The 11,220-nt window shown below is 36.0% G+C and overlaps 1 long non-coding RNA gene across 5 annotated transcripts; it reads left to right on the top strand.

Moving 5' to 3' along the window:
• The first annotated feature begins 6,295 nt into the window (after nucleotides 1–6,295).
• On the top strand, nucleotides 6,296–9,374 carry LOC113284010. 5 transcript variants are annotated; one of them, XR_003327862.1, is made up of 8 exons: nucleotides 6,296–6,798; nucleotides 6,896–6,960; nucleotides 7,132–7,226; nucleotides 7,415–7,589; nucleotides 7,758–7,808; nucleotides 7,953–8,031; nucleotides 9,052–9,140; nucleotides 9,313–9,374. It is a non-coding gene; the product is annotated as an uncharacterized LOC113284010 (long non-coding RNA). The 5 variants fall into 5 exon arrangements; XR_003327861.1 differs by having other exon boundaries at nucleotides 6,896–6,965; XR_003327860.1 differs by having other exon boundaries at nucleotides 6,896–6,965; nucleotides 7,132–7,271.
• Nucleotides 9,375–11,220: the final 1,846 nt, after the last annotated feature.

Below are 11,220 nucleotides of genomic sequence, written 5' to 3'. Positions count from 1 at the left end.
AAAGTCTAGGAACTTGAACCTCACTCTAGTACGCGTACTGGTATGCATACTTAGTTCCCAGACCTCTACTAAACCAATCAGTATGCATACGAGTATGCATACCATGGTTCCGGGACTTGGAATAACTTGCAACAGTTAGCATACAAGTACGCGTACTGTGTTATATCCAACCATGGTTATTTGTTCTAAACTCCCATTTCAATCATTGAAACATTCTCGGAAGACGACAATAGCTGTCTCACACAAACTAATAGTTTCAAAGCAATTTTCAAGTGATCGAATGATCAATACGAAACTTTCCGAGTCTACATCAAATGACTGTCTCACACAAATCATGTAAGATGTTACCAGGTGATTTTCACATGATCATCTTTTGACTTTCGTCAAGAATATAAGATGAACTTGGTTAAAGCGATAGCTTATATCAACACATATTTCAGAAAATATGTAAGCGAGTTAAACTCATCTCAGAATATCAAATGTGTATAATCGAAGTCTATATAGCTATACCACTTTTGTCTTAAATAAGAGATAGGGTAGATAGACTTTTGAGTGATAGATGAGTTCAAGTCTCCACATACCTTTTGTTGATGAAGTTCCACAAGGTCTCCTTAGTAGTTCTTCGTCTTTAATCGATGAACACCGTGAAGTCTAATGCTCAACTACACTTTTTATCCTAATCCGAGACTTATCTATAAGTAGACAAGAAATCAAGACTTATAGTTTTTTTAACTAAACTTGACAACATGCTTGAGATAGAAACGCTTGCGAGTTCGACCGAGCAGTGCTCTAACAATTATCATCCAGATTAAGCCCACCACTCTTATCTTCAGGACCTAAAAGGGCATTAAAGTCTCCTACAAAGAAAGCAGGTTCATCGCTAGAGATAGGAGTAGTGTTAGTATGGTTAGCCCAAAAAGCATCCCTAAGAGTTTGGTTGATAGACGCATTTATGTGTCTATTTTGACCTCAATTTTTTATACTATTGGTACACATTTTTTTACTTAATTTAGCATTTTATGTCTTTGTAGGTATCTTTGGAGAAATAAACCTTTGCGGAAAAATTGGCTCGAAAAATGGAATTTGAACCTCCAGAAACAATTACTAACGACACCCGAAAAGTGTTAAAGGCACCCTAAATATGTGTTATTGGCACCTAGGAGAATTAATAAAGGCACTCAAGAAATTTACTATTTACACCCCAGAAAATTATATGTGCACCCCAATTGCTAAAGTGAGCCCAGCCATGGATAAGAGGGAGGTCACGTTTTATTTATTTTACGGCAGAATTACGGTTGACATTTTGGAGGGATGAAAGGAGACTAATGGGCTGATTTTGCTTGGGCGTACTCCTTAGGCCTAAATAAGGTTGTTTGATTAGATCAAAATTGGCTAGCATTCGAGTTGGGGGAAAATAAAGGGTGTGGAAGTCACTGGTCTTTGTTGGCTTTATTTGTGAAGATTCAGGGAGATTAAATCGCAGATAAGCTTCCCAAAGATTCGTACCGACCTAATATGAGTTTGGAAGGATTGAGAGAGGCTAAACATGCGTGAATCAGATTAGGAAAGAGATAATTTCTATAACTTGCATGTAAAGAGAAACAAAGATTTAATCGGGTTTTCAGGGTTGTTAAGGTGTATATAAGGAGTTGCTCGAGTTCCAGGGCAGGCTATGCAAGTTTAGAATAAGTTTGGGGACTAACATAGGCAGAGAAGATAAGAAATCAGAGGTTGCAGGAATCGGGTTCAACTGTTGTTGATGCTGCTGCTGATGAACACGAAGATATTAGACGCATCAGAACGGTCGTTTATTCTATGATACTCCACTTTTATCGTTTTCTGTAACAGTAATTTCACAACAATCCATTGCAAATCTCTGTATTAACACTTTTTACCTCTTTTATACACTTTTAATCTATGAACCAATATTTTGAGCAAGTTATTAAAATGAGGAGCTAAACCCCTTAGCTTAGACGAAGGAGAAAGCCATTGTTCCAAGAAAAGTGTTATTGTAGTTTCTTTTATGATTATTTGCGTTGAATAAAAATTGATTTCAGGATTTTTATTGAGCAGTTGTGAATTCTTTTAATAGAGCATCCTTAGCCTAGAGTTTTTGTTGTTCTATGCCTTGGATTTATAATTGGTACTTTGAAAATGCAACATATTAGAATCACTTTAAATATAAAGATCGATGAATATTAATTAGATTGAATCACTTTAATGGTGAAATTCTGAGTCTTGGTGCTTTTTATATTCTTGATAACAACTTTTTCTTGTGTTTTCTATTTTAATTTTGAGTCTAAAAAAATAAATCTTTACAAGTCCGAGTGAACGATACTTTACTACCACTTTATAACTGAAAAAGCGGGGGTCTAACAACCACACCCAATATTTCGCTTAGCAATCTGTATGGACTAACTCCAATATACTTTTAAGAGAATCAACTAGACAGTCAGACTTAATCTTAATAAAAGTATATCAAAGAGTTATATCTCTCGTTCTCGATTCAATACTTACTCAAGCAAATAGAAATCTGCGAGTCTAATTGAATACAAGAGAAATCATTTGGATTCAATACTTATTCAAGCAAATAGAAATCTGCGAGTCTAATTGAATACAAGAGAAATCATTTGAACGGTACCAAAGACCAATGTTCAAGGATCAATCAATTTCAATCAACAACCAAAGGTTGGATTTCCCAATTGATCGATTCAACGCACAACCTGTGATATTTCAATTATTAACAAAATATAATGCGGAAAAGAAATAACACAGTCACCAGGAGTTTTGTTAACAAGGAAACTGCAAATGCAGAAAAACCCGGGGACCTAATCCAGATTGAACACACACCGTATTAAGCCGCTACAGACACTAGCCTACTACAAAATAACTTCGGTCTAGATTGTAGTTGAACCTCAGTCAATCTCACACTGATCCAAGGTACAGTTGCACTCCTTACGTCTCTGATCCCAACAGGATACTACGCACTTGATTCCCTTAGCTGATCTCACCCACAACTAAGAGTTGCTACGACCCAAAGTCGAAGACTTTAATAAAAAAATTGTATCACACAGAAAAGTCTACGGTAATAGATAAATCTGTCTCCCACGGAAATACCTACGAGTTTTTGTTCCCTCTTTTGATAAATCAAGGTGAACAGGAACCAATTGATAACCCGGATTAATATTCCCGACGAACAGCCTAGAATTATCAATCACCTCACAATAATCTTAATCGACTAGCGAAAGAAGATATTACGGAATCACAAACGATGAGATGAAGATGTTTGTGACTTCTTTTATATCTTGCCTATCGGAGAAATAAATCTCAATCCAATCTTACGATTGTAATCAAATACGATAGAAACAGCAAGATCAGATCACACAACTACAAGAAAAGTAATATCGGTCTGGCTTCACAATACCAATGAAGTGTTCAAGTCGCTAACCTACATGGTCTCGATAAAATCCTAGGGTTAAAGGAGAATCGACTCTATCTAATAAAACTAGTATCACACAGGAGGTGTGGGGATTAGGTTTCTCAGTTGCTAGAGTTCTCCTTTATATAGTCTTTCAAATCAGGGTTTGCAGACAATGTTAGGTTAGTAACAAAGCATTCAATACTCATCGTTAGATGAAAACCTGATTATATTCAACCTAATATCTTTCCACCATTAGATCGAAACTTAGCTTGTTACACACAAATGAAATGCACATTTATTTAGGTTCGTGTAACCGTACCCAAACATGTACATCTAGTTGGTTCAACAGTAGTTAACCAAATGGTTAGCCATATGAGCACTTTCATATCAACCATATTCTTATTTACCACACAACTAGTTCAAATGACTCAAATGAAGTAGTTAGAGAGTTGTTCAATTGCTTATATCTTATAGAAGCATACAAGACACGATCGAAGCAAAAACGATTTGATTCACTCGAATCGATTCATGAACTTCATAGCTACGATTTGCAAATATGCATTCCTTAGTTTATATAAGTTTAAGTTCACGAATAATCATTTTTAGAAAATAACCAACCTAAGTACGCGGACTGGTACGTGTACTTAATTACCGGGAATAAGTTTGTTTCCAGTTCACAAACTCCAGCCAATTTTCACGGGACGTGAACTTCCGATGGTGCGCGTACTGGTACGCGGAATTTAGTCAGGTTTTCCTGAGAAGCAAAGTACGCATACTTTGGTTCAAGGAATAAGGACTTACACACATATGAGTTACCACACAATGTTTATATCCAACCATCGTTATATATTCTAAAGTCTCATTTCAATCATTGAAAAATTCTTAGAGGACGTTATATAGTTGTTATTCACAAACCATTTTTCGTCAAAGCAATTTTCAAGTAATTGAAACTTAAGATGACTTTCGTCACTAGTAAAGATGAACTTGGCTAAAGCGAAAGTTTACCAACACATATTTCGAGAAACAGATAAGCGAGATAAACTCGACTCGAAATAGAAAATGTGTATAATCAAAGTCTATATAGAAATACGACTTTTGTCTCAATATAGGAGATAGAGTAGATAGACTTTTGAGTGATAGATAAGTTCAAGTTTCCATATACCTTTTAGTCGATGAAGTTCCACCAGTTCCTTTAATAGTTCTTCGTATTTGTATGATGATCTCCATGGAGTCGATCTCAACTACACTTTCTATCTTAGTCCGAGACTTAGCTTAAGTAGACTAGAAATCAAGATTGAGATAGCAACGCTTGCGATTTCGATCGAGCAATGTTCTAACAACAACAACTTTCAAAAAAAAAAAAAACCCATCAGGTTTACCATAGATAAAGTGTATGTGACAGAGTTTGGAATGAATAATGTCATTGGTGATAACATAGATGCCTCATGAGTTGGACGAGATGATATTGAGATCCAATTCATGTTTCCAAGATAACACCAGGACACCTCATCTACCAATACATGAAACATTCAAAGAACATGAGAATCTTAGATTTTTCAATTTTCTAGCAACTCTATGATTTTTCATTTTAGTTTCACAAAAAAATACTATATCAGGGTTCTTCAGGAAAATACTCATATTAGCCTTTTTTTTTTTTTACCTAAACCTCTAACATTTCAGCAAAGAAAGTTGACATTATTAGTAGAGTTTAATGGGGTGATAGTAGCAGGATTAAAACTAGAGGAGTTATCAGAAATGAGAATATTTGAAAAAGGAGTTACCTGATTGGTAGGAACAACACAACCATTAGGATGAAAACTAGTAGAATCACCACTTTCTAGACTTCCTTGTGTCACATTCACATCCAAAGAAGTAGCTCCATGAAGAGAGTTGTTGCAGATATTATGACCTGCCAAGGATTGACCATCCAGTGCATAAAAATGACCATATGGGTTAACAAGTTGATGGGAATGACCATGTTGGTTAGGCTCAATGATTGGAGGAAGGTTCTCAAAATTAGTAATTGGTAGGCGTAGGGTATTGTAGTCAGGTTTTGGAAATTCCTGACTTTCTGGGGAGAAACAACTATAACTACCCAAAAAAGATTTAGAATCCCAAAAGCGTTTTCTTGCATTGGCACGAGGGTTAATATTTACCTTTAAATTAGTGAGAGCATCATATTTAGCTTCTAAGGAAATAATTTCTTCTCTAGTAAGAGGGGGAGGACGAGATGGTATTGCTGCAATCTTGAAAATTTTAGTGGATGATTTAGGATCAGAAGAATGATTAAACTGTTGTTGCTCAGAAATAGTAGGTGTTGGAGACGTTGGATTATGAATGACGGGAAATCTATTCTCTGTAGTAGCTACAACCTGATTTTTAATTTGACCCACTTCATGAATTTTCAGGACTGGAAATCTGCTGGCGAAAGGACCCATTCTGAGTTTTATGTAGATGGAGTTAATTATCATTCAGAGGTGAAGCAGTATCCTTAATGATAACAGCTTTCCCTTTATCCTTGAGCAATGAACTTCAGTATCCTCTACCATGGCATTCTGGATGATAGGTTGAGCAGTCAGTGGGTTGGTTGTATCTTCCGTAGATTCAGAGTAGAATCACAAGTGGAAAATAGATTTTTTAAGTCTGTTTGGGCTTTATAAATATGGCTTCCCCAGGCTTTCTTTATATATTAGGCTTCCAAAGATAGTGTTAGTAGCAGTCTTAATACAAGGGGACAATTAGGTATTATAATAAGTTTCCACGTGGATTTCTATTAAGGCTGCCGAAGGAATTTGTTTCTATGGTCCCACTTCCAGTAAGTCTGAGGTGGATACTAGTTTCTATAATTCCTTCTAGCAACAAACCCGCCTCTTTCTATCACCTCTCTCTTAGTTATCCTAAACTCATCTCACTCTCACCTTTTCTTTTCTGCAACTCTTTCTCCATATTCATCTCCTCCATTAAACTAGAAACTGAACCTTCTCTTCGACAATAATGGTGAAACAGAAAAATCAACCAGATAAATTCTCGATCTTATAGCCCAAACCTTTTCTTCATCTACTGCAATAGTTTCTTCCTCGCCTTCAAAATGAAAAACCCCATCTTCTGAACTATATATGTTCATCATCATTAAATAAACTCTTTAATTTATCTCCTCGTGATATCTCTAAATACCCCAATCATTTTCAATTTCAAAACCCTAATAATCGTTTAATTCACCAGATCTATTCAAGGTCGTCAATTTATTAGTAATTGGTGTTTTTGTAGACCATTTTAAAAAGTTACAAAATACAACAAAGTGAAAACCCTATTCGTGTTGGATTTCTTTATGTGATGGGTAATTCTTCCTATTACATCTACAAACAGCTAATTGCAGGGTAAGAAACACAAAATGAAATCCCTAATTTTTTTTTTCTTTCAATTTTCTTGTAATTTGATATATAATCGATTGATTTGTTAATTTTGCCGCTGAAGCATATCGATATGGGCATATGAGATGTATCTACGGAGAGAAGGGACAAGAAGCTGCTCGAGAAATTGTATGGTCAGATTTGTTTTTTTCCTGACTCACTGATAGTGTTTGCCAAATTTAATTTTGTTTTGATGGATTTGTTGTTTCATTTTCTTGAGCATCAACAAGTACAGTTAGGGTTTGAGATTCCTACTTTGGTTGTTCCTTTGAATTGAAGAGTCTTGGTTTAATTTTTCAGGGGTTTGGAAGTGCTGGTTACTACAATTTATATATAATTAACAAGGCTGGAGAGCCCAGCTTCATTGTCTGTGGAAGATCTGTTGGAGAAGAGTGGTATTACTTGGTTTATATGTCATTCACATTCAATTTTGGTGCAGGGTTTGTTCTCACTTGGTTGTCGGGTTCTTGAAAATTCTGATTGAATATAATGTTTTCACTGATCTCAATTGCATTATAAGTTTATATTATAGGATTTACTAATTCGTATCTCAAATGTATTGATCTCTTTTGTATTATATTAGGACATTGTCGAGGATTTGTTGTTGGTGGGTAGGTTTTGAGGGAGAAGGATCATGTTACAAGAGAGTTCTTTTGGTGGCTATAGAGGATCAAGCGGTGGCGGTGTTGGTGCCATGCGGTGGTGGACTAGGAGAGGCTGCTGGTGGAGGTAGAGGTGGTGGTGATGGGCATTAATAGGTATTGTAGATTCTTGTTCATCAATGCCTGTTTTAGATAAGATATTCTAAATGTACCTTATTCTGTAGTGTTCGACATTGCGCGCTCTTAAAGTTCTAACATCACTAATATGTATGGTGTCTGTCTAACCTTCTATTATTTATGCAAATATGGGATGGTGTTCACTAGCCTAAGGTGCACATGGATACTGAGAATGGGGAGAATGTTGGAGATGATGAGGTTAGGTTCTTCTTTCTATACTTGTAAGTTTAATTTTAGTTTATCGTGTACATGATTATTTTTTCTTTAAATAAATGTAGATGGTACTATCATTGTTTGACAATATATAAAATTTTGAATGGTTTTGATTTGTTTGATTTTCAGTCATTGCTCACATGGTTTACCACCATAACTTTTATGCTCGCGAGGTGCTCGATAGAAATCCTGAAAGAAGTGAAAAGGGGTAAAAAAGCATATTTAACTATTGTCTTAGCAAAATAGTTGTTGTTGTCATGTTATTTAAGTGTAGTTGCCTCTTGAATGGTTTGATATACATTTTGTGGTGCAAGTAAAAAACCATGTTTCCCATGTGATTATGCAGTTCAATTCTTAGCATTTGCAAGCAATTTAGATTGTTTCCTTTGACTAGAAAAATAACATAATGGTGCGCAGAATGTGAATACGGGTAGCTAAAAGATACTTTGTGTAGAATAAGGCTGGTCACATGTTTTTAGGATTGTCTTTAGATTACATCAGTTCATCGTTTAGATATCACATTGTGTGTAAGGCTTAATTCTCATACCTTTTGCAAAGCATATTGTTTTCGTTTCCGGCCACAATATGTTAATGAAAATACTTCAAATTGAATTCCAATAGCCATGTTGTTTTCTTGCTTAAAATGGAAGCTATATGCCAATTTTCCTTGCACAAAATTGAAATATATATAGTTATGCATACAACATTGGTCGTTGGTGCTATGTCTAAGTGGTGTGATATCCATAGTGGGGTTTATTAGTACTACTTCTGATTTACTTCAACTGGTTATGTTGATTTGAACTCTTTAAAAATACTTATTAAGTACCGGTTATTAAAGCAAAGAAGTAGAGTGTAAGTGGAAGGAATATGGATTAACGTTTCTGAGACCCGTAGTTGGCAGTAACGTTAGTCTTAAATGGGTTTTAAGAGACGGATTATGTCGGGAGTTTATATGCTGAATGATCTTGAAATTTGGTTCTCGTAAGATTATGAACATTTCTATAAGATTTTCTATCTTAGCTTACCCGAATAAGCAACAGTCTAAAAAACATATGTCCTTCCCATATAAAATATGTAAGTAACTGCATAAACCCCAGGATCCTTGTAACATTTTCTGTTATGGAATTAAAATAGGTACATTGTGCTTCTTTTTTTTGTAAGTGTTTGAGTGAAGTGTCCTTATAGGCTTCGGGTAGTATCTGATGCCGTATTTTTTTGGTTTTTTAAGGTCCAAGCAACTGTCCAGGAAACTCTCAATAAACACGAGACACCTAAATCACTTGCAACAAAAGAGATGGTGTGGTTCGTGGTAGAATGGTAGGTTTATCTTATGCATTATATTTTGTATTATTTGGTTTCCTCTAGAAATTCAGTTGAAAATTTCCAATTTACTATCTGACAGACGCATTTTTGTGTCTAATTTGTCCTCAATGTTCCGTATTGTTAGTACTCGATTTCGTACTTATTATGGTGTTTTGTGTGTTTGTAGGTAAATTTTTGGAAATAAATATTGTTGGAAAATTTGGCTCAAAAAGTTGCTCGGAGTACTCCTGGAGGGCATTTGCTATACGGACCCCCACTTTTGCTAAGGAGCACTCACGGCTATGTGAATACTTAAAGACTTCGAGTGAAAGGCAAAGCGAAAGGAGCGAAAGAAGAATATTTTTTTTTTATATAAAAAAAAAGACTTTTATTTTTGTAGATTTTTATTTTTTTAGACTTTTTTTTTTTTTTTGCACATTATATTTTTGGACTTCAGACTTTAAACTTTGGGACATTATTTTTAAACCCTACGGAAGGGTAGTTTAAATATAAACTGTTTGCAGAGAAGGACGGTGATTATGATATCACTTCGGCCCCTCGGGTTCGTACATGACAAATTAGTCGTGCCCCGAGTCGACTACAAAGGTTCATCTCCCGTCTGGTACGGGAGGTAAGTTTGTCGAAACACTCGCGAATTCCCTGTCAGCGAGTTACTGTCTTCCTTCGTATGCATATATGTTGAGGACTTGAAAACAGTTGCTTTAATTTCCTAGTAAAGGGCAACGACTGGCCATACAAGATAAGGGTTCGGATTTCATCACCATTCTCTTCTTGTCCGCCTTAGGAAAACGATACCAAACGCGAATCTAAGCCTAAAATTTTGATTAGAACGAGACCTATAGGGTAACGAGCTTAATAGACCTATAGGGTAACGAGCTTAATAGGAAAGTCATTCGAAAAATATTGATTGCTCTTTTAAGCATACTTCGAAGTTCTTGACGGATTCTGTAAGTTGAATGCGTGACTGCGCCGCCTTGTAATATTGGTGAGGCCTTGGGTATCAAAGCTCCACCGAGCTTCCCTCGCTTATATTCAACTTACTTTAACTCAGATTGATTCCAGAGGGGTTTGTTTAAATTGTAAGGAATTCCCATCCGAAGGATTAGAAACTGGTCTAGAAACAATCTAAGTGGAGCTATCATACTTTTTGTTTGCTAGAAATCAGTAGGTTTGCTGTGGTGGAGTCAGCCTTGTTTGTGTTTGCATAGAACATCCCTTCCTTTTTAGGACTTTTCTTTTTAATTTTGTTTTTCTAGTGTAAGCCCGAAGTTTTTAAACGGGCTTGGAAAAGAAACACTCTAGGTCGTTTTGATTAGTGACAAACCTAGTAGTTCTTCTTGTGAAGGCGGGGAGATCGAAGACTCTTCTTTTGAGAGCCCCGTTTTTGGAAACTTCAGTTTTGAGAGTCTGTCTCTTCGTGAGGAAAGTACTCCTAGTCCTTTGGTAGTGTCAGAAATGGCAACTTTGAAAGCTTTGCTAAACCCAACTAGGATCTCTCGTCCGTCTTGTATCAAGTTAGCTGAAACCGAGGCAAATTATGAACTGAAACCTGGGACTTTACAGATGCTCCCAAGGTTTTTAGGGAAGGAGAATGAGAACCCCTATTTTCATGTTAGGGAATTTGAGGAAGTTTGTAGTACTCTGAAAATTAAAAATCTAAGTGATGATGCGTTGAAACTTAGGTTATTCCCCTTTTCCTTAAAAGATAAAGCCAAATCTTGGCTGTATAGTTTGGACTCTGAGTCAATTGAAACCTATGACCAACTTACTTCTGCCTTTATACATAAGTTTTTCCCAAGGCATAGAACATCGTCTATCAGGACACAAATATGTACTTTTGGCCAACAAGAGGAAGAATATTTATATAGGTACTTAGAAAGGTTCAATGACTTGATATCTCAATGTCCTCATCACGGTTTGGAGAAGGTTAGGTTAGTTCAGATCCTCTATGAGAGCTTAGATTATTCAACAAAAACCATGGTTGAGTCCTTATGCACAGGTGGGTTTGAGAATAAAACTTTTGATGAAGCGATGACATTTTTGAATGAAATCGCCGATAAGACCCAACAATGGG

This window comes from Papaver somniferum, chromosome 5, assembly GCF_003573695.1.
Source record: "Papaver somniferum cultivar HN1 chromosome 5, ASM357369v1, whole genome shotgun sequence".
In the NCBI taxonomy this organism is placed as follows: domain Eukaryota; kingdom Viridiplantae; phylum Streptophyta; class Magnoliopsida; order Ranunculales; family Papaveraceae; genus Papaver; species Papaver somniferum.
Note: the sequence above shows the minus strand (reverse complement) of the source record. Positions and strands in the feature narration are given on the sequence as shown.